The 25,126-nt window shown below is 42.3% G+C and overlaps 1 long non-coding RNA gene across 1 annotated transcript in view; it reads right to left on the reverse strand.

The window, feature by feature from the left end:
- Positions 1-2,691, reverse strand: part of LOC140742099 (uncharacterized) — a 29,942-nt gene extending 27,251 nt beyond the window's left edge. Inside the window, exon 1 of the long non-coding RNA XR_012102215.1 lies at positions 2,507-2,691. This is a non-coding gene — a long non-coding RNA (uncharacterized lncRNA). The remainder of the gene's footprint in view (positions 1-2,506) is intronic.
- Between the last annotated feature and the right edge of the window lie 22,435 nt (positions 2,692-25,126).

Genomic DNA, 25,126 nt, shown 5'->3' on the forward strand with positions numbered 1-25,126 from the left:
GTATATTTAGTTAGTGGCTGGGGAAGTGCCAGTAATCCAAAGCGTGTTTAGAAAAGAGTTCAAGTGTATTGTTTCCTTGACATAGTTTAGGAAGGTTTTGAAGAAGGTATTCATTCGCCTTTTATAATCGTGTACTGAAGAATCTTGAATGTTCCACCATAAGTGATCGATTATATTCAGAACCCCAGTGCTTATCCTCCAGTTAGTTCTATGTTGAGAGAGGCAGAGAGTCTCTCATCTTCTGGGATTTGTACAGCTGCTGATACACCAGCTGAGTGAAAGAGTCCAACGAGCATTCACCATGTGTAATGCCACAATGTACGTTTGCTTGTATGCAAACTGTTGCTTCTTCTGGGGCCAGAGAGTTTGCCAGTGTGAGGGAGTTGGGGGTCACTGTCAACATCTGGGAAATCCCAATAAATTCAGCAGGCAGGGGTTCTCTGCATGTATGTATTCAGTATCCTCACTGGTAGCTGCCCTGACTGAGAAAGAGCTGTCTTCATGACAAACTTCATGATATATACCAGTGAGATTAAATCTGATTCTGATTCTGAATATTCTGTATGGAAAGAACTAAGTTCAAGACCAGAGCTGGGGTTTGAATGGGATGGAAGAAAGTTACCTGGGTGGAGTTGAATAGAAGTGGGGTAGATTAATAACCATGAAGATGGTGGGGCAATAAAAATTTAGGAGCCGAGAGGTAATGTTGCAGCTATATAGGACTCTGGTCAGACCCCACTTGGAGTAGGGTGCTCAGTTCTGGTCGTCTCACTACAGGAAAGATGTGGAAGCCATAGAAAGGGTGCAGAGGAGATTTATAAGGATGTTGCCTGGATAGGGGAGTATGCCTTATGAAAACAGATTGAGTGAACTCGGCCTTTTCTCCTTGGAGCAACAGAGGATGAGAGGTGACCTGATAGAGGTGTATAAGATGATGAGAAGCATTGATCGTGTGGATAGTCAGAGGCTTTTTCCCAGGGCTGAAATGGTTGCTACAAGAGGACACAGGTTTAAGGTTCTGGGGAGTAGGTACAGAGAAGATGTCAGGGGTAAGTTTTTTACTCAGAAAGTGGTGGGTGTGTGGAATGGGCTGCCAACAACGGTTGTGGAGGCGGATACGATAGTGTCTTTTAAGAGACTTTTGGATAGGTACATGGAGCTTAGAAAAATAGAGGGCTATGGGTAAGCCTAGGTAATTTCTAAGGTATGGACATGTACGGCATAACTTTGTGGGATGAAGGGCCTGCATTGTGCTGTAAGTTTTCTATGTTTCTATGTTTCTAAAACAAAGAATTGCCATGGCATGGAAGGAAACCATTCAGCCTGTTAGATCTATGCCAGCTCCTAACTAACCAAGGCTAATTTGCCTACAACTAACAGGCAGGTAGAGCCAAGTAGGGCATAAGCAGGGTGTATAGTATCATTAAGGATCGCATCAATCTAATAGCATACTGATTAGATAAGAATGTTCCTCCGGATGGCAAACAACTTCTTCCCTCAGGCCATCAGGCTTCTAAGCTCGCTGCTGCATCCATTCAAAGTGTCAACAGATAATCTGTACTGTACCCTACAATACTTAATCAATGCACATTACTTTGTTTATCTGTGCATAAATCATTTGTACATTTAATTCTGACTCTCCTGAGTTATTCTGTATTATGTATGTGTTGTGTGTCTATTCTCCTCCGCAGATGAGACCTGACCTATTGAGTTCCTCCACCTTTTTGTGTTTTCCTCCATCTATCATATCACTCACCTGCCACTGCCTTCCAATGGCATCCCCACTCACGCCTCCTACTTCGCGCTACCTGCCTTAGTCCACCAAACCTTTCTTGCTATTCCCTTTCTCTTCTTTACACCGGCCATCTCACTTCTCCACTCTCAGTCCTGACGCAGGGTTTCAGTCTGCAACATTAACAGTTTCTCTCCTCCCACAGATGTTGCTCAACCTGCTGAGTTCTTCTGCCACATTGAGTGTTTACTTCAGATTCCAGCATCTGCAGTCTCTTGTGTCTCCGTTTTCTCTCTCATGTATCTGTTAAAACCATAAGACCATAAGATATAGAAGCAAAATTAGGCCGTTCGGCTCATCGACTCTGCTCCACCATTTCATTACAGTTGATCCTTTTTCCTCTCAGCCCCAAACTCCTGCCTTCTACCTATAACCCTTCATACTCTGACTAATCAAGTATTTGCCTTAAATATACCCGATGACTTGGCCTCCACAGCCACCTGTGGCAGCAAACTCCACAGATTCACCACTCTCTGGCTAAAGAAATTCCTCCTCATCTCCATTCTAAATGGACATCCCTCTACTCTGAGACAGTGTCCTCTGGTCTTAGACTTCCCCACCATAGGAAACATCCTCTCCACATCCACTCTGTTGAGATCTTTCAACATACATTAGGTTTCTATGATATCCCCCCACCCCCCATTCTTCTGAATTCCAGTGAGTACAGGCCCAGAGCCATCAAACGCTCCTCATATAATATTGACTTTAAATTACCTTTAGAAGACACTGGTTGATTCCCCTTCCACTGTCCATAAGGCTGTGAATTAAAAGCCACAGTGAAATTCTGCTTGAGGTAAGTTTTTCCTCATATCTCCTTTGTGTCTTTTACAACTCAGGACATCCCGAAGTACAGCTTTGTGATGAAGCCTTTGTTGTAATGTGGGAAACAAGGCAACAGGTAGAGTAACGACCGCGGACTGAAACTAGAATGTTAATTCATTTCCACAGCCTGACCTGCTGTTCCCCCAGCATTCTGTGTGTGTTGCTTTGGATTTCCAGAATCTGTGGAATTTGTCATGTTAATCATTTGCTACTTCACGGCGAAGTTTCTTTGAGGACCTACCCTGAAGAAGTTTAAATCTTCTCTTTGAAGGGAGTTCAGTGGGACACTCTCTCACTGTTCCCTTCCTGTGATCTCTGCTGCACTACGATTCTTTGACCATGTACTCACCCAGACCTGCTACCACAGCCATGTATTATTCCCAGCCTATCAGATTCCTTCTTGTCCAGCCTTTTACCTTGCCTACACATCTGGCTTCACCTATCACCTTCCAGCTATCCTCCTTCCGCTACTGCCACCTTTTTATTCTGGCATCTTTTTCCTTCCTTTCCGGTCATGAAGCAGGGTCTCGGCCTGAAACGTCAACTGTTTATTCATTTCCATGGATGCTGCCTGAACTGCTGAGTTCCTCCAACATTTTGTGTGTGTTGTTTTTGGATTTCCTCCATCTGCAGACTTTCTTCTGGTTATGACCAGACAATCAGTCTTGATTGCATTGATTAAAGCATAAATATCCCTGGACCATGGAGAGTGCTCTCCTCTTCATCTTCAAATACTGCTCTGGGATCTTTTTATATTTGGTAGCAAGGCTACAGGGTCTCATCTGAAACCTTCCATTCAAAAGACTACAGTTGGTACAGTGACCGTAAATGGACTACAGAAGTACTACAGTAAAAGAAAGAATTCTCAAATCAAGATAAAATAAAACACGTTTTTGGAAAAATAGATGCTGGTTATGAATATATAATCATTAAGACAAACTTTGAGACTTCCAGTGACTTATAAATAATATTGTCCTGTGGAAAATGGTGACCCAATCCTATAAGAATTGTTCCCCAAGAGAACATGGAAATAGACTGCATGGTGCATCAGAAAAGTTCTGCTCACTGGGATCAGCCATGAAGGCACAGAACTAGGTCCAGTTTGGCTCAGGCTGGACAAGGTGCAAGGTGATCTAGTTACTGACGGCAGCTGTGCTGAGGTCCCCTGTGTTCCTACATTGATTGCTGCTAGTCTTTCAAACAATGTCGCAAATTTTAATTTTGTTGGACTTTCTAATTTGATTTCTGTAGGATGAGCTGTGTAAAGAAACAACATCTTTTAATGACCTCCAATCGTCTAAATATTCTGAGGAAATCAATGCATAAACGATCCTCCTGCAGATCAAACTTTACCATAAATCCGAGTAACATCTCAGGTAAAGGACATAGCCAAACCTTATAAGGTCTCTTTAAAATACGGTTTTCATTTGATGCCAAAACATATCAAACAGACAGCCTTACTGTTGCTTTCATATTTCAAACCCTTCTCATAAATGCCAAGATATTTTAAGCAATCCTTGTCAAACATATAACATCCATGCACTGCTCTTCAAGCCTCTGTTATTCAATTCAAGTTTAATTGTCAATCGACCGTACACGAATACTCATGAATACAGCCAAACGAGGCCAAGGTGCAAAACACAGTACCAAGTTACAGCCAGCATGAAGCACATATAGCATGTACACAACAGAAAGATACAGCCACTCAATAAAAGGGTCCAACCTCAAAGCATCCAATGGCACAGAAATCTGCCTACAACCACAACAGAGCCTGGCTTCTGCTGAGTAAACTCGGTGCCAGGGGAGAGGGGGGAAGCAGTGACTCTAGTCTGGACACTGTGCCACACCACCCCCAGTGGAGCACACCGGCTCTGACGATATGACAGTAACTCTAGCCCGAGTTCCTTCACTTTGCCCAGGAAAATCTCAGTCCATCCAGAAATTTACCAGACACTTAACCATTGAACTACTATGGCTAAAAAAGCCTTGATATTCCCTGGCCACTGAAGTCAGAGTAATTCACTAGACCCTCCATAAAGCAAGAACAGCTTGTTGGAGTTCAGCAGGTCAGGAGCATGGGGCATCAAGGGGAATGTTTTATTTATTTTATTAAGATACAGTCAGCCCTTCTGGTCCTTCGAGCCACACCGCACAGCAACCCCTAGCCTAGTCACATAACACAGAAACACAGAAACATAGAAATCTACAGCATAATGCAGGCCAGTCAGCCAACAATGCTGTGCTGACTATGTAACCTACTCTAGAAACTGCCTAGAATTTCCCTACCACAATGCCCTCTATTTTTCTAAGCTGCATGTACCTATCTAAGAGTCTCTAAGAAGACCCTGTTGTATCCACCTTTACCACCTTCACCGGCAGTGTATTCCATGCACCCACCACTCTGTGCAGAAAACCTACCTCTGACATCCCCCTTGTACCTATTTCCAAGCTCCTTAAAACTATGCCCCCTCGTGTTAGCCATTTCAGCCCTGGGAAATAGCCTCTGGCTATCCACACGATCAATGCCTCTCATCATTTTATACACCTCCATCAGGTTATCTCTCAACCTCGGTCGCTCCAAGGAAAAAAGGCCGAGTCCACTCAACCTATTCTCATAGGGAACGCACTTCAATCCAGGCAATATCTTTGTAAATCTCCTCCGCACTCTATAGTATCTACATTACTCCAAGTACACAGTACTCCAAGTGGGGTCTAATTACGGTCTTATGTAGCTGTAATATTATGATTTACAGTGACCAATTAACCTACCAACGGGTACGTCTTTGGACTGTAGGAAGAAACCGGAGCACTGCAGAAAATCATGTGGTCACAGGGAGAGTGTACAAACTCCTTACAGAGATCAGCAGGAATTGAACCCGGGTCGCTGGTACTGTAAAGTGTTGTGCTAGCCAGTATGCAACCGTGCCGCCACTGTTTCAGGTTAATAAAGGAATTTAAATCCAATTGAGCTTCTTTGCACTCAGAGTTTGCTGTTCAGCTATCAACTATGAATGCAGTTTTTAGACAATGTAGAGTTGATGGCAACAAAGAAGGAACCTAGTAAGTTGCATTTGTGCAGTTTTGCCCACGTGAGTTCCAGAATACGTTTGCGCCCGTAACTATCCGACTGGAACTTGCGTTGGAGCCCCCTCCCCCTCCAAAAGCAATGTTCCATCATTAACAATGAATTGCTTGGACTAGAAATAATCTAATCTTGCTCTGTTCTACAGGATGCTGTTGTCAAACTTCACCCATGAGAAAACCAGACAATGGAAATCCTCCAGAAGCTGGTTCTAGCCCTGCTGTCTGTTGGCACCCAGATATGTGGCTGTGCTACCCCTCCACCTTAAAGATTCTCCTTCAACCCTTTCCCTTCCACCAAGTCACCTGGCCTGAATCCTAATTTTGCCTGAAGCACCTTAGAGCATTTTGGCATTTTAATGGAGATACAAAAATATAATTTTTAAAGAATTAGATTTAAATATTAACTATATTTGTTACATGTACACCGAAACAAACAGTGAAGTGCATCGTAAGCGCCAAGGACCAACACAGTCCCTATATGTGCTGGAGACAGGCCACTAATGTTGCCATGCTCAGCTGAACAAAGCACACCCGCAACTTACCAACCCTCTCCTGTACGTTATTGGAATGTGGGAGGAAACCGGAGCACCCAGAGGAAACCCACGCAGTCACGGGGAGAACGTACAAACCCCTCACAGGCAGCGGTGGGAACTGATTTCCGATCAGTGACCGCTAGCGCTGCAATAGTGTTATGCTAACCTCTGTGCCGCTTCTGCTGTCTTGGGAAATGGAAACGCCCGATGCAGCAGATGACAGGAGTTTACACAAATGATACAAATTGTAACAGCTACTCGGAACAAGCCAATACCGCTTAGAGACTAAACGGGGTGGAGGGGGAGCAGCTCCTGTATGATGCACCTCCCATCCAATCCAATAATAAGGCTCCAAAGTTGAAGAATACATTGGATCTTTATTTAAGAAGATAGCAACACAAACAATCTGTAAGTGATAAAAAAAACTATTGAAACCACAGCTAGCGATATAACAAAATAAGCAGTCTTAGCGTACCAAATATACTTAAGCCAAGCCTTCTTAAATGTATTCAAGAATATTCAAATGTATTTAAGTGTGTTTAATCTTTCTTAAACTTAAGCAAGTGTATCACAAAATGCAATCAGATGGAAAATAGATACATGGCTCCAACGCAAATGTTTCTTATGTAAGGCTCTGATGGTTGAACTTTACAGCTCTGATGAATGGACTGACAACAAATTGCATGCTGTGTGTTGTCACATGTTTCAATAGCTTCAACTAACGGATCACTTACGGAGCAAGTGTTAATGCTTTTGCTGTTGCTTGTGTAAGGGAGAGGGGAGGGTGTGGCTTTGGGGTTCTGATGTATCTATTATTCATTCTTTGTATTTTTTTCTGTTTCGTGTATGCCCATGAAGAGTAAGAATTTCAGGTTGTATACTGTATACATTCTCAGATATTAAATTGTACCATTGAACCATTGAAAGCCACGCACTCAGGACATCTTCCTTATTCACCTACCCAACCTAGATGGAACTCTTAGTTAGAAAGAAGAGATGCATCATATATCACAGAAAAAGGGGCAAAATATACAGAATATATCCCCAAAATATACACTGCATGTTTCAAGTCTGAACAACTCATGGCATCAAAACTACCACAATTGAAAATGTAATCTCCCAGTGGCCACACATTTTAATTCCACGTCCCATTCCCATTCTGATATGTCTATCCATGGCCTCCTCTACTGTCAAAATGAATCCAAACTCAGGTTGGAGGAACAACACCTTATATACCGGCTGGGTAGCCTCCAACCTGATGGCATGAACATTGATTTCTCTAACTTCCGTTAATGCCCCTCCTCTCCTTCTTACACCATCCTTGACATATTTAGTTGTTTGCCTGTTCTCTATCTCCCTCTGGTGCTCCCCCCCACCTTTCTTTCTCCTGAGGCCTCCCGTCCCATGATCCTTTCCCTTCTCCAGCTCTGTATCACTTTCGCCAATCACCTTTCCAGCTCTTAGCTTCATCCCACCCCCTCCGGTCTTCTCCTATCATTTCGCATTTCCTCCTCCCCCCACTACTCTCAAATCTCTTACTATCTTTCCTTTCGGTTAGTCCTGACGAAGGGTGTCGGCCTGAAACGTCGACAGCGCTTCTCCCTATAGATGCTGCCTGGCCTGCTGTGTTCCACCAGCATTTTGTGTGTGTTGTTGTTTGAATTTCCAGCATCTGCAGATTTCCTCGTCCATGCAAATATGTTCAGTTTTAGTCACTTCATTATACAAAGGATTTGTGGAAGCCTTAGGGAGGACACAGATGCGATATACCAGGATGTTGACTGGGCTGGTGAGCATGCCTTATGACAGTAGGTTGAACAAGCTTGGGCTTTTTTTCTTTGGAGCAAAGGAGGATGAGAGGTGGCTTGATAGAGGTGTACAAGATGATAAGAGGCATAGGTAGAGTGGACAGCCAGAGACTTTTTCCCAGGGCAGAAATGGCTTATACAAGGGGGTACAATTTTAAGTTAATTGGATGAAAGTATAGGGGATGTTAATGTAAGTTCTTTATACAGAAAGTGAGGATGTGTGGAATGCACTACCAGGGGTGGGGGTAGAGACATTAGAGGCATTTAAGAGACTTCTAGATAGGCACCTGGATGATAGAAAAATAGAGGGCTATGTTGGTGAGGTTAGATTGATTATAGAGTAGGTTAAAAGTGGAGTGCAATATCATGAGCCAAAGGGCCTGTATTATTTTATTGAGATACAGCACAGAATGGGGCCTTCTGTTCCTTTGAGCCACACAGCCCAGTAATCCCCCGATTTAACCCTAACCTAATCACAGGACAGTTTACAATGACCAATTAGCCTACCAACTAGTACGTCTTTGGACTGTAGGAGGAAACCGGAGCACCTGGAAAAACCTACATGGTCATGGGGAGAATGTAATAATTCCTTTCAGGCAGCATCTGGAATTGAACCTGGGTTGCCCACACTCTAAAGCGTTGTGCTAACCACTATGCCACTATGTGCTATAATGGTCTATGTTCTACGAAAGAAAACTCCTGAAAACTTGACTGGACACTGTGCCTCACAGGAATGTGTCGGATAATGAGGCAGCTGTTCGAGGCGCCGATAGTGTCACCAGGTTCGGATATGGCCCAAGTGCGGAATGAGAGACACTGAAGCAGGTTGAAAGATCACAGACTTTAATGAAAACAGTGTTAAAGGGAAAGAAAACAATAAAAGCTAGGCCAGACAGGGCCATTAACTAAAACTCTCAAATGGAAAACGAAACCCACACTGTGGCTGAAATAAACAACTAAATTAAACGAATACTGCTAGTCTTCAGATTCTCAGGCAAGGCGGAATGCAGACAGCGAAGTGTTGCTGTTCCAAGTCTCGACAAATACTGCGATGGAATGATTGGAGTTAAATACTACGACAATGAAATAATAATTAGCTGACACCTGTTTATTCACGAGCGCAATTGCCGAAACTGCAGCGCTGCCAAATCCGTGGTTGTGACAGAACTTGCGTGGCAACTCAATTTTTGTTGTACAAGAGATATTTTTGAGAAGAAGGCTGCTTACATGAGTCACTTTCTTCAGTGGTACCCTGGAAGTATATCACAAACTTCTATAGATATACTGTGGAGAACATTCTAACTGACGTCATCACCATCTGATATGGGAGGGGGAGGGGGGGAGCTACTGCACAGGGTCAAGGGAAAGTTCAGGGAGTTACAAAGTAAGTCAGCTCCATCATGGACACTAGCCTCTGTAGTTTCCAGGACATCTTCAAGGTGCCTCAAAAGGTGGGATCCATTATTAAGGACCTCCATCACCCAGGCCATGCCCTCTTCTCATTTCTACCATCAGGAAGGAGGTACAGAAGCTTGAAGGCACACAGTCAACAATTCAGGAACAGCTTCTTCTCCTCTGCCATCCGATTTCTAAACGGACATTGAACCCATGAGCACTACCTCACTACATTTTAATTAATTTTTTTGCACTTACTATAACTCCCCGCTTTTCCTCTCTCACATTGTACTGCTGCCGCAAAGTTAAACAAATTCCATGACAGCGACATATGCCGGTGATATTAAATCTGATCCTGATGTGAATGCTGATAAGAGTGTGTGTGGATTGAAACTTTGTATCATAATTATGAATAGATGCACGTATGCAGCACTGACATCACGAAGATCAGCTTCCACTGATATATGAACACATAACTTCTCTGCGTATTGTACCACACATTCATTAAAAAAAATCAGACCAGCTAATTGATTCTCGTTCCCCTGTTACCATCTTTATTTACAGACACAGCAGAAATACCCAGGTTCTAAATCTGTTCAGAATCAGGTTTAATATCACCAGCACATGTGGTGAAATTTGGTAACTTAGTGGCAGCAGTACGATGCAATACCTGATAAATATAGAGAAACATGCATTAATTACGTTATGTATATATGTGTATTGTATTATACATTCATTAAAGAAATCAGACCAGCTAATTGATTCATGTTCTTCTGTTGGCATGTTTATTTACAGGCAGAGCAGGTATCCCCACGTTCTAAATCCACTAGCGTTTCCCTTGAAATTACCTACGGTTGCTCATTGGAATGGCACAGGGGATTACCATCAATGAATCTCCTGATATTCTTTCCCATCACCCTGCCCCCCCACCTCCCAAAGCACTAGAAGCCCCATGTACATAATTTTCCACACACAAGAGACTCCCTGTCTCTGCAAAAGAAGTGCATTGTCTATTATTAAACTACAGTAACACGCTGAGGCATGATGACTGCCGAGGGACAGCAGCATTCATCATTGTATATTGTGTTTGTCTACACAATGAACACTGGGAATTGAATGCCGCGTAGATTCACTTTGGACTGGGAGAGTGCAAACTGACAGCTTCCTGCTTGTGCCTGCCTTTCCAAAGGTTAAGAACTGCACAAGTTTGTGGAGGAGTTCTGCTGATACCTTATTTAAAGGGATCTACGCTCATCCAACACAGGTTTGGTGGTGTGATTGTGTGAATTATTGATGCTGTCTACTTCACGAGCAAACTGTATAGATGCGTGGTGGAGAGCATATTGACGGGCTGCATCACAGCCTAGTATGGAAACACCAATGCCCTTAAACGGAAAATCCCACTAAAGTAGTGGAAATGGCACAACCCATCACACTTAAATCCCTCCCCACCACTGAGCACATCTATACAGAGTGTTGTTGCAGGAAAGCAGCATCCATCATCAGGGACCCCACTGCCCAGCCCAAGCTCCCTACACACAGCTGACATCAGGAAGGTGGTACAGGTGTCTCAGGACTCACACCACCACGTTCAGGATCAGTTACAAGCCCTCGACCATCAGGCTCTGGAACCAAAGGGGAGAACTACACCCATCTTCACTTGTCCTATCACTGAAATATTCCAACAACCTATGGACTCACTGTCAAGGACTCTTCACTTCATGTTCTCAATATTTGTTGCTTATCTATCTATCTATCTATCAATCAATATATTTATTTATTATTTCTTTATTTTTATATTTGTACAGTTTATTTTTTTTGCACAGTAATTGTGCGCGCAGTTGGTTCTGTCTTTTATTGATTCTATAATGGTTGTTGGATTTATAGAGTATGCCCACAAGAAAATGATTCTTAGGGTTGTATATGGTGACACAAATGTACTTTGATAATAATTTTACTTTGAACAGAATATTCTCTCCACGTTCTCAGTTTCATGCCATTAAGTATGGTTGGCAATGGCAGGAATAAAATTTTGGAGGAAGCTGGATTTGGAAGCTCGAGCTTGTCTAATCCAGTTTTCAATTTCTTACTACACCTTACTCCATCCTTTAAGTTTCCTCTTCCAGAGTTTTGTGATGACCGTCATATTAATAGAATATCATTAGTTCACTACCCTTATCTTTTTTCTTTTGCATGATATCTGAATTATTTATGATTGTATTATGCTGGTTCCTCAGCAGGTTTATTCTCTCCTGGTGTGGGGTAATACTTCTGCTATTAATCTGAAGCTAGACACACATTTATAATGTTTGTTTGCTATCTGGTTCTGTTGTTGAACCTTGATGAACACTTTTTTGCTTTGTCATAGGGTGTGCCTTAAGTATCTGTTAAATGACATTGGACTTAACAACCACGTCATAACTTCTGTGATATAAATGTGTTTACCATATGTGCAGACATATAAAACAGATTAGAAATCAAGAGGTGGGAGGTGTGATGGACTGCTTTTCCGCTTTTTCAATATGGAGTCAAATTGCTGAAATGAAATTTCTCTGCTAGCTGGTTTAATTTTGCATTAAGAAGCTTAAGGAAACTAGGATCCAGTTTAAGGTTTATGTAGACGTTCCCCAGAATCTACCCATTTCACCATTACATTGTGATAATTAGATCAAAAGTTTGGCTGGTATTTGAAATGGAAAGTTACAGGATTAGTTAATGTGTTTGTTGTGAAGTTATAGGCAAGAGGTACAGGAGCCTAATGTCCTGCATCTCCAGGTTCAAAATCAGCTGCTTCCCTTCAACCACTCAATTGTTGAGCTGAGAGCCAGAAACCCAATCGTGACCTCAGAACAGCACCACCATGATCACAAGGATCACTTTGCGCTACAATGGACTTTGTTTCTTTTTGGTTCAAAATACATTCCTTCTTGTAAAAGTTGTGTATAATTTATGTTTAGCTTATGTTTATGTTGTGAATGATTATCTGATACCATGTGCCTGTGATGTTGCTCCAGGTAAGTCACCCATTGCAACTTGTCCATATACATAAGACAATAAGCTCAACTTTGACTTTGACTTTGGACAAAATAGACGCAGGAAATATGTTCCAGATGCTGGGAGAGTCCAGTACCAGAGGGCATGGTTTGAGAATAAGGGGTAGGTCATTTAGGACAGAGTTAAGGAAAAACTTCTTCTCCCAGAGAGTTGTGGGGGTCTGGAATGCACTGCCTCGGAAGGCAGTGGAGGCCAATTCTCTGGATGCTTTCAAGAAGGAGCTAGATAGGTATCTTATGGATAGGGGAATCAAGGGATATGGGGACAAGGCAGGAATCGGGTATTGATAGTAGATGATCAGCCATGATCTCAGAATGGCAGTGCAGGCTTGAAGGGCCGAATGGTCTACTTCTGCACCTATTGTCTATTGTCTATTGACTTTAAGATCCTTGGGACGAATGGAAGGATTTTCTTCTACAGCAATGCTTGACATTAACATTACATTTTCAAGCAGAGGAATGAACTTTTGTTTATTTAAAGATACAGCAAGGAACATGTCCTCTCAGCCCTTTCAGTCCCATCACACAGCAACCCACCAATTTCACTCTAGCCAGTTTACAATGACCAACTAGCCTACTAGCTGGCACACCTCTGGACTATGGGAGGAAAACAGGAATCCATGTGCACATTCAGATTCAGATTCAGATTCAGCTTATTGTCATTTAGAAACCACAAATGCAATGCAGTTAAAAAATGAGACAACATTCCTCCAGAATGATATCACAAAAGCCAATGACAAAACAGACTACACCAGAAAATCCACATAACGTTTGGCAATCCCCAATCCAGAGTCCGGGAGAGGCTGCTGCGTATTAATATCGCGCTACCATCTCAGCGCGTTCCCCGGAAAGGAGCTCCAAATCCACCAGACAAACAAGACCAAAAACTAAAGCTACAAGACCTGCACAAAACGACATAGTTACAACATATAGTTGCAACAGTGCAAACAATAGCATAACTGATAAAAAAAACAGACTATGGGCACAGTAAAAATAGTCCGAAGATGTTAAAGGACTATACATTCAAAAGAAATCACCACACAGTTTCTACAAGTCCCCAGGGTCCCGACAGACTCGCCATCCCACGCCGGCGGCAGAAGGGAGTACCCCCGCTATGGACTTCCACGGCGCCGCCCAACTCAGCCTCAGAGACGCAGCACACAATGGAAGCTCCATTGAACCCAACCTCGCAGACGCAGCACACACCGAAAGCGACCTGACCACAGTGGACTCCGAGTCCGTCGAACCTCCAAGCCGACGACCATCCCCTCCGGCACAGCTTCTCCGAGCACTGTCACATGGGAAGGAATGTGCAAGTGTGCTTACAGAGGACACCGAAATTGAACTCCAAGCTTCAACACCTCAAGCTGTAATAGTGTCGTGTTAACTGCTACGTTACCATGGTAATCCATTGATCATAAAAACAAATACCTGTAGTAGCCACTGGCTATTTTACCCTGCTTTCAATTCTATCAAAGGTAATGTAAACACAAGAAAGTCTGCAGATGCTGGAAATCCAAATCAGCACAGACAAAATGCTAGAGGAACTCATCAGCTCAGGTAGTATCAATGGAAAAGAATGAACAGTCAACGTTTCGAGCCGAGATCCTTCTTCACCACTGGAAAGGAAGAGGAAAAGACGCCAAAATAAAAAGGTGGTGGGGGGTTGGGGTGGAGGCTGGCTAGAAGGTGATAGTTGGAAACCAGGTGGGTAGGAAAGGTTAAGGGCTGGAGAAGAAGGAATCTGATAGGAGAGGTGAGAGGATCATGGGAGATAGAGAAGGAGGTGGGAATTCAGGAGCAGAAGATAGGCAGGTGAGAAGAGGTAAGAGGCCTGAGTGAGGAAGAGAAGAAGACAGGAGGGGAAATGAGAAAGCATTTTACCAGAAGGAGAAATCAATATTCATGTGGTCAAGTTGGAAGCTACCCAGACTGAATATAAAGTGTTGCTCCTCCACCCTGAGGGCAGCCTCATCTTAGTTTTGGAGGCAAAACAGCACCTGGAGTCACTGGAGAGACCAGAAACCTGTTTCTATATGTTTTATCTAGTTAAGCTTGAACAGGATAGATTTTTATAAAGAGCTTTATAAAGCCCCTAAGAAGCAAACTGGAGCAGATTTTATTGATGTGTCTGTGATTAGCACCGTTGTGTATTGTGAGAATACTTTAGTTTTTCCATTCCAGGCTTGAAATCATCAAAAAACTAAAGGTGGCATAATGTATAAATAGTTCTCTGGACCCGTATGAGATTTACCTGAGGGAAAATATTGAGGGAGAAGTTCAAATGACATGATTTCAAGACTGATATAATGCTAGGCTTGCCAATAGAGCAATTATGTCTCACCTTTCTTTAAGTTCCCTTTGTTAGAACCAGATCGACATGATATCATTAAGAAACATAAGCTGTCCTAGAAGAATAGAAAAAAAAAGCTAATTTGATAACAGTGACCTACATCCATCCTTTGGTTCAATAAAGTATTTCAATCTTCAAGAGATTAGAAAGAATCAGACACAAACCTCCCTATTGTTATTTCAAACAGCATCAATGCAGTTGGGGATTAGTTGGAATTAGTGCTGTTTTTGTGAGGAATATTAATTTTTTAGTAACTGTGATCTCATGGAGGAGACATATGGGATCCATGGGGGTGGCACGGAAGCACGGTGGTTAGCACAACGCTTCACAGTACAGGCCACCCAAGTTCAATTCCCACCGCTGCCTGTAAGGAGTTTGTACGTTCTCCCTGTGACCACGTGGGTTTCCTCCAGGTGCTCCAGTTTCCTCCCACAGTCCAAAGATGTACCGGCTGGTAGGTCAATTGGTCATTGTAAATCGTCCTGTCGTTAGGTTCAGATTAAATCAGGGGATTGCTGGGTGGGGTGACTTGATGGGCCGATTCAGCACTGTATCTGAATAAAATAAATAAATAAATATTTACCTATGATTAGGAAGTAGCTCTGACCAATGATAACTAACCTTTTATTTAACTCATTCACTGGTGTATGTTTTTCTTCCGTTGGGCACTACAACTGCGTAGCAGTTGGAGTGAAGTTATTACAGCTTGGGCTGTCGGAGGTCAGAGTTCAATTCTGGCGCCGTCTATAAGGACTTTGTTCTGTTTCTTCCTGCGGGTGTGTGTGCTTCCTCTGGGTGCTCTAGTTCCTTCCCACTGTGCAAAGACATACTGGTTAGTATGTCAGTTGGTAATTGGAAATTGTCACGTGATTAGGTTAGGATTAAATAGATGGGTTGAGGGGTGGTGCGGTTTGTTGGGCTGGAAGGGCCTGCTCTTTAAATAAAATAAATGCATTCCAGTTACAGATTTTAGGTCAAAAATGCAATCCCTCCTTGATTTGTGATTTGTAAAGGCAATTCAGATGACAGGGTTATTTTCCTTGTGCTTTTGTTTCACTTTGCCTTATCCAAACACCTTTCAATTAGAAGTCTGAAACCTTTGCTTCGGAGGATTTCGACTGTACATGAGGAGAGAAAGGGAGGGATTTGTTTAAATTATTGATTAGTGTGTAAGCACTGACTAATGATCACAGGGAGATAGGGTCATAATTGGCACATTGGTCATAAATTAAAGTAAGAGTACAATAGTTCAGGAGTTGGGTTGAAGTTGTATAAGATGTTGGTACATCCTAATTTGGAACATAGTGTGCAGTTCTGGTCACCCACCTACAGGAAAGATAAAAATAAAACTGAAAGAGTGCAGAGAAAATTTACAAGTTTATCATCTGGGAGAAAATCATTGAAGTTACTCACTAATTATTTGACCTTTCAAATTGGCAGAGCTTGCAGTTTGTTTTTCCTTAAATTTCTGTTGGTCAGCATGAAAATCCCATTGATCACCATCCGGTATGGGTGGGGGGGGGGGGGGGGGGTGGAATGCGACTGTACAAGATTGAAGTAAGAAGCAGAGAGTTATAAAATTAGCCAGATCCATCATGGGCACTAGCCTCCATAGTATCCAGGTCATCTTCAAGGAACAGTGCCTCAAAAAGGCAACATCCATCATTAAGGACCTCCACCACCCAGGACATACCCTCTTCTCATTGCTACCATCAGGGAGAAGATACAGAAGCCTGAAGCCATACACTCAACGATTCAGGAACAGCTTCTTCCCCTCTGCCATCAGATTTCTGAATGAAGATTGAACCCATGAACACTACCTCGCTACGTTTTTTATTTTCTTTTTTTTTGCACTTCTACTTAATTTAACTATTCATTATATATTTTATATAGTTACTATAATTTACTGTTTTCTTTTTCTCTGTATTATCATGCATTGCATTGAACTACTACCACAGTTAACGAATTTCATGACATACACAAGTGATATTAAACCTGATTCTGATTCTGATAATTAATGCCTCTTCCCTTTGCATTCAATCAATACTATTCCAGGTCTCCATGGAGATTGGGAAAGAATTTTGTAAAAATCACATAGAAAGGAAGAAACAGATTAAATATATCAGAAAATGCTGAAAAAGCACAACAGATCAGATGGTATCTTTGAAGACAGGGTGACCCTTAAACAGAAAATTTCATCAGAGCCATAAAAAGTCAGTAATCTGAGCCATTAAGTTTTCTTTCCACAAATACCACAACTAAAAGTATTTCTATCATTTTCTGATTAAATTAAATCATTGTTTCACGAGCTTATGACAAGATAATTTTTTTAGTGCTGTTGAGTTTGAGATAAATAATGGCCAGAACAGCAGGAAAAACTCTAAGTTTCTCTTAGTGAGTGCCATGGGAAATCACTGGACACAATTTTTTTTCAAAAATATTGCTTCCTCAGAGATTTTATCTGACTTTGACAGCCTACTTGAAGCTGAACACAAATATTATTTCAGTCTACTTGTATCACGTAGGAAGTTGGAGAAACAAGAAATTAGCTTTATTGACTATAATGCATTTACCGGTAATTACTTAAGAGTGCGGACACTTTACTATGGTTCAACTAGAAATGTTTTGTTGATGATTCTCATTTGTACTCAGTGTCTGAGGCTTCTCACTTAAGTGCCCAACAGTTGCCACTGTGTGCAGATCTCAATTCTGAATCATTGCACTGGGATATGAAACCACTGACATTGTTCAAATGCAGCCAGACACTTGCTTGCTGCTGCATTCCATGAGTTGCGGAAGAGTTAAGTTTCGTAAACTAATCTGAATTTGGCACAGCTTGTTTCTTTCTCTCAGTAATTCCTGGGCCTCGCCCACAACATGAATGATTCATCTTTGCTGTTAACTTTTGAAGGTGAATGTGATGAAGGGTTGGGCTATGCTGAAAATTACATTCATTTATCAGCAAATTCTTTCAATTTGTTAAGAATGGGGGATCTTGACATATTTCCTTTGATTTTCAGAATCAGAATCAGGTTTGTTATCACCAGCACGTGACATGAAACTTGTTAATTTAGCAGCAGCATTTCAATGCAATACATAATCTAGCAGAGAAAAAATAATAATTATAATAAATAAAATAAAAAATAATAAATAAACAAATCAATTACATATATTGAATAGGTGTAAAAAACATGCAAAAACAGAAATACTGTATATTTTTTAAAAAAGTGAGGTAGTGTCCAAAGATTCAATGTCCATTTAGGAATCAGATGGCAGGGGGAAGAAGCTGTTCCTGAATCACTGAGTGTGTGCCTTCAGGCTTCTGTACCTCCTACCTGATGGTGACAGTGAGAAAATTGCATGCCCTGGGTGCTAGAGGTCCTTAATAATGGACCCTGCCTTTCTGAGACACCGCACCACGAAGATGTCCTGGGTACTTAGTAGACAAGTACCCAAGATGGAGCTGACTAGATTTACAACCTTCTGCAGTTTCTTTCAGTCCTGTGAAGTAGCCTCTCCATACCGGACAGTGATGCAGCCTGTCAGAATGCTCTCCACGGTACAACTGTAGAAAGTTTTGAGTGTATTTGTTGATATGCCAAATCTCTTCAAACTCCTAATGAAGTATAGCTGCTGTCTTGCCTTTTTTATAACTACATCGATATGTTGGGACCAGGTTAGATCCTCAGAGATCTTGACACTCAGGAACTTGAAGCTGCTTTCTCTTTCTCTCCACCTATGAGGATTGGTATGTGTTCCTTCGTCTTGCCCTTCCCAAAGTCCACAATCAGCTCTTTCATCTTACTGACATTGAGGGCCAGGTTGTTGCTGCAACATCACTCCACTAGTTGGCATATCTCACCATGCATGCCCTCTCATCACCACTTGAGATTCTACCAACAATGGTTGTATCATCAGCATGTTTATAGATGGTACTTGAGCTATGCCTGGCCACGCAGTCATGTGTATATAGAGAGTAGACCAGTGGGCTAAGCACACACCCCTGAGGTGCACCAGCGTTGATCGTCAGCGAAGAGGATATGTTATCAACAATCCACACAGATCATGGTCTTCCGGTTAGGAAGTCGAGGATCCAATTGCAGAGGGAGGTACAGAGGCCCAGGTTCTGCAACTTCTCAATCAGGATTGTAGGAATGATGATATTAAATGCTGAGCTATAGTAACTGTTACGACCAGGAGAAGAAAATAAAAATTAAAATATTCATTCGGTTTATAATACAACAAGCTTAAATTCGACATGTCATTTAAAACTTTGACAAACTTCTATGGAGTCAAACTTCTATTGACTGGCTGCATCATGGCCTAGTATGGAAATGTAAGTGCCCTTGAGAAGAAAAGCCTGCAAAGAAGTACTGGATACCAGGCTTTAATGCAACCAGTTACTATCCACTGTGCATTTATAGAAGATTGTCAAAGTTTTTGATGACATGTCGAATCTATGCAAGCTTCTAAGAAAATAAAGGGACTATTGGAGTAAAATAATGCCAAAAATGTCCTGTCAGCTTAGTGTTTGTAAAAATGTTCATGGCAGCTTTAAGCTACAGTACATGTTCTTCTTAGACGTACTTGCTGTCCTCAGGTAATGAATAGGAATAAGTTTTACTGATGTCCAGAGGTCAATTATGACTGTAAGTTGCAAAATACACAAAAATTCACTTGATATGGCAAGTATACCTTCACAGTATTATAATGAATGGCATCAAAATCATGTAAGATTGTTTTGAGAGAAGCTCTGCTCACTTTATGCTAATAATTCTGTGGCTAAGTACAGCTCCAACGTGTATTTAAGTTTGCCGATGACATCATTGTTGTTGGCTGAATGAAAGGTGTTGACGGATCAGCATACAGAAGGGAGATTGAAAATCTAGTTGAGTGGTGCCAACCTCTCACTCAACATCAGCAAAACCAAAGAACTGACTTTTGATTACAGGAGGAAGGAACTGGAGATCCAAGAGCCAGTAGATTTAAATACTTTGGCATCAACATATCAGTGGATCTGTCCTGGGACCACATAAGTGTCATCACAAAGAAGCCATGACAGCGCTCCTATTATCTTTGAAGTCTTTGTAGATTCTGCATGTCACTAAAACTTCAACAAACTTCTATAGATGCACAGTGGACAGTGCCCTAACTGGTTGTATTGTAGCCTGGTATGGAAACACCAATGCCAGGAATGGAAAATGGTGGACACAGTCCTGTCTATCACTGGCAAAGCCTTCCACCCTATTGAATGCATTTACATGGAACGCTGCCACAAGAAAGCAGCATCCGTTATCAAGGATCCCCACCATCCATGTTGTGCCCTCTTCTTACTGTTACTATTGGGCAGGAAATATTGAGATCTTAGATCCCACACCACCAGGTTCAGGAACAGATATTACTCTACAATCATCAGGCTCCTGAGCTGGTGTGAAGAACTTCAATCACCACTACTCTGAAACAGTGCTATGACCTACAGATCCACTTTCAAGCACTCTTCACAAGTCACATTCTCAGTACAGGACCAAAAACTCCAAAAATCCAAAATCCTCCAAACTCCAAAAATTTTTAAGTGCTCACATGACATCACAAATGGAAAATTCCACAAGGCACTGGGGAGGTTTCTAGGCAGTGTGCAGATCTCTGCACTATAGACCATTCTGAGAAGTGATCTCACACATGTAATGAACAGAAGTTAATGAAAAATGGAAAAACACTGCATGAAGTGAAAAATTGAGCCTTGGTCATGTAATGAAAGAGTGGTTCATCAGTGCTGGAGTGAAAATATTCCACTTAATGGTATGCTGAACGTGCAACAAGCTAAAATTTATCACAATGAACTGAAAATTGAAGATAATTCTGAATATTCAGCAGGCAGGTTGCAGAAATTTAAGAAAAGGGGTGGTATTAAATCTTTAAAGATTTAGACCTATTTTAAAGATAAAGTATCTGCTGATTATGAAGTGGTACATCTCTACCAAAGGAGGTGTAAGGCGCTCATTCCTTCTGCTAGCCTGCAGGTCACCCTTGGGCAAGGTGTAGCACCTGATTATCGCCCCATCACCAGCCTCAGACAGGGTCAGGTGAAGCCATAGGTACAGGTGGTGGATGGTCGTATGAGCAGCCGGTGCATATCACAAGTCCTGGTTATGCGACCACTGACGCCAGCCAATCTCTGAAGAGTATTGACAATGGCTGGGGTCACGCGTCTGGTAAGGACACTGCCCAGAAGAAGGCAATGGCAAACCACTTCTGTAGAAAAGTTTGCCGAGAACAATCGCGGTTATTGAAAGATGACACGGCACAGAAGGAACGAATGATTACAAGGTAGCAGAGAAATTCATTGATGATTTTGCGAAGATTGTCACTGATGAAAATCTAACAGCAGAACAAGTCTATAATGCTGATTGTTTTTATACCTTATATAAACCTAAAAAAAAAGTAAAATACAAATTCAGTGTGCTGTTACCTTTTCATCAAAACACAACATCGCAGGTGGAGACAGAAAGCCTGCCGTTCATTGTTGTTGTTTGCAGCTGATTCTGGTTTTCTCCTGATGCTGCTCTGCTGCTTTTGTCACCCTGAACACACTATATTTTCATCATATTAATTGGTATGTAATAATTTTCTCTGTTAAGTACATATGTGTGATGAACAAGTAAAGGACTGTTCACCGGTAGCTCATAAATTCAAAGTTGGAAACGAAAGCAATCCCAAGGTGCCTCATTATTTATTCTAAAATTCCTCTGACTTCTCATCTTTTTTCCCGGTCCCGATGAAGAGACTCTGCCCAAAATATTGACTGTTTATTCTTTTCCATAGATGCTGCCTGCCCGCTGAATTCCTCCAGTATTTTGTTTGAGTTGCTTGGATTTCCAGCATCCGCAGACTTCCTCGTGCTTATATCACGTTCTCTGCCTCAGGATCCCATTGTTGTGCAGACTAATAGTAATCCTTCATTCGACAAAACATTTATTGTCCTGAAGCATTAAGTCTATGTCTCTTTTGATGGATGCGTACCTGACTTGCTGGGTATTTCAGTGGCTTTTCATTTTGTTTTCATTTAACCTTAATTGCACTGCATGTTGCTGCCACAAATGCCGCTTGAAAGTTTTCCGAGTTGTATTCCTGCAAGAAGACGGAGGATCAAGAGCTCTCTTTAAAAACACTCTTAAGTCAGTACCAGATCTGGTTGCCAACATCCTCTTTCACACCATGAGATATACCCTCAAGGTGACAAGCCTTTCAAAGTCTCTGATAGATAGAACTCAAAAGCTATTGTTACGTACCCCGTAACTGGGTCACTTACCAGCAAAGATAGAGAGGTCCGTTGAAGTCTGATGGTACTATTTTTAACAGTATTTATTGATAAAAATACACAAAATAATATCAATGCAAACATACAGATAATATACTTTGTCAATACTAAATCTAAAAGCGCGGGTATAATAATAATCAATAAGAAATAGCTCTATCATTGTCTAGGGGATAATGTATTGTCCGATGGAAATATAAAAGTCACTTTAGTTCAGTCAAGCTGTAGGCTGCAGCCTTTTTGGTTGGAGAGAAAGACGAAGGTTTAACTTGCCCATTCCTTTTATGATGTCAATCCTTCGAGAGTCTTTGGGGGACTGATTTCCCCTTCGAGGTTAGCTAAAGCCGTGCTTCCGTGGCAAGACCCACCAATTCCGAGGCAAATGGAAAAGGACGCACGTGGGCTGTTTCCACCGGCTTTCGCTGTTATGCTGTTACAAGAGTTCTAGCATTTCTTCTGGTGCGTCTGAAGGGGCTGTTCCTCAGACCCTCTTTTATCCTGACTCACAGGGTCTCAGATGTCAATCAGGGTGGGATGATGCAATCCCTCCACCAACCTCCCCCTCGGTTCATTGCCTGGGGGCTTCGATGCATCGTACACAAGTCCGTCTCCAAGAGACAATAGCCGTTATCAATGGTTCCGCCTTTCGGAGGCCAGGACACATTCCAAACTCTTTGTGGATTCTGCATGTCTTTCTCTGATTTCCTGGGTCTCCTGACTCGAATCAATAGCGATCCTGCCATTCTCAAAAAGGAGGGGGCCACGGGCGTGACACCCCCTTTCTTCAACACGTTTTTACCATCGGTAAAAACGGAGTAATACAGAGTCTTGCAGGATTTTAGAATCTAACACAATACAAAAGTTTTTCCTTTCACTACAGAGTAATACAGTTATACATTCAATTCAATATCTAGATGGTTACCGATTACATTGTCACTTCCTTTAATGTCTTAACATCTTGTACCCTACTAAAGTCTTGTAGCATCAGACTCCAATTTAGTAACCACCTATTTTTTTCTTTCCTTCAGCAAACAAAACTAACGGGTTGTGATCTTAAGCTTACGTGTATACTACAAAAGTTCATGCAAATACTAATCTTTATGTTGCTTTCAAACTTAACAGGCAGGCTTCCATGGGGATTGTCTTTTATTATTCACAGGCTTTGTCGAAATCCCTTAAAACTGGTTTCTGCTATTTAAATATGGCATCCCCATTAACCCTTGCCTCTTTTCCGGTTACTTCCAACGTGGGGGGCTGGCGCACCCTGGCGAAATAGGCTTTCATCCGCTCCTTCCATAGGAGTGATTTTATCAATAATGTGTTCCAAACTTAGCCCATTTCCCGAATTTCCACCCAATTCCTTAATTTTACTCAAGTTGCTAGTTTTCTCTTCAGGACCCCTGAGGCTATTGGGTCTCGATACCAGCGATCCCTCTTTGTTCAAACAGCATTTCGAATTCTGCGGTTTCACACCACACTCTGGAATAACAATAGCATGTGGGGCCCCTTTACCATCCAACTCAATCTATAATGGATCCACAGGTACCGCGGTACCAAGCCTTTGTCCCCGTAGCCTGGTGGCTGCTTCTAATATCAATTCAGACTTTAAACTTTCTTCATTCGATTTGGAAACCGCACTTTTCCCTTTTCCTGCAATAATAATGATCACTTCACCACCCGCTATCTCCTCGCGAACCTTTAACACCTCTTCGAACACAAACACCTGGGAACTCTCACTTCCCACTATTACCGAGGTTAACCCTTTCTTCACTGAACCAAGTCTATCTGACCCACAGGGACTGCATTCCTTTTCAACTGAATCAAATACCTCAGCCTTTTTCTGAGCTCCATTACTAGGTTCAGTACCACGTGCATCCACATCTTGGACACACTCAAACGGGACATTTGCCTCTTCCAGGCTTTCAATACCTGGTCCAAATTCTAAATTCCCCTGATTCTCCCAGCTGCTCTCTGGGCAACTCCCTTCCAGAGTAAACTCAACCCTGTGGGCTGAAACAACCTCATCTGCCAACCCAGCAGACTTCTTCAAGATAATGGCATCCTTTTCATCTAGGACTGCCCTCATTTCATTATCAGGAACACCTTTAGAACTTTTCACTTCTTCAAACAGTTCTGCCAAGCCAGACAGATCACCCATGTCCAACCCTGGACCTTTTAACAGCTTTATCTGTTTCTCATCTTCATTTCGTGCCTCTAGCACTTCACTCCTCGCTAAGGGAAGGGCTACCTCCTCTCCCTTACTCTCTTTCACTTTACTACTCTCTGTTTTACCACCCTCCAAACCCTCATGGTACAGGGTCGGTAAAAACGTCTCGGCCAAATCGATACTGGCCAGATTTAAACTGCTCTCGTTCTCAGCTGCCTTTCTCGACATGCTGCGAGTGATCGCGCATGCGGGATAGATCTTGGACGCTAGGGGCGGGGCTGCAACGCTCACCGGCTGGCTCGTCAGCGTCATTGCTGACCAAACCTTACCAACGGCTAAATCGTTACCCAGAAGGACGTCCGCGTCAGTTCTCGGGAATTCTGATTGCACCCCCATTTCAACTGGTCCAGAGACTAGCTCGCAATTCATAATGATCTTATGCAAGGGCACCATTTCCGTCCCTTTTCCTATTCCTTTCACAGCTACCATTCCCGTCTTGCGACCAAAATCCAGTACCTTACTGCTAATCAATGACAGTTCAGCCCCCGTGTCTCTCCAGATTCGCACGGGAACTGGTGGGTCTCCCTCCCTCACAGACACGGTTCCATTTGACATACAAGTCTCAGACCCTTCTCGTACCCTGTCTACCCGGGGATTTCTTGTCGATTTACTGATTACCACGGCACATCCGATAGGGACTGCTGCTTTCCCTTTTCCTGTCTCCTTCCTCGGAGCAAAGCACCTAGATGCAATATGTCACCCCTTTCCACAATTAAAACAGGTCAAGCCCGGAAATCTCTGGCC

The sequence above is a fragment of the Hemitrygon akajei genome, chromosome 19 (assembly GCF_048418815.1).
Source record: "Hemitrygon akajei chromosome 19, sHemAka1.3, whole genome shotgun sequence".
In the NCBI taxonomy this organism is placed as follows: Eukaryota; Metazoa; Chordata; class Chondrichthyes; order Myliobatiformes; family Dasyatidae; genus Hemitrygon; species Hemitrygon akajei.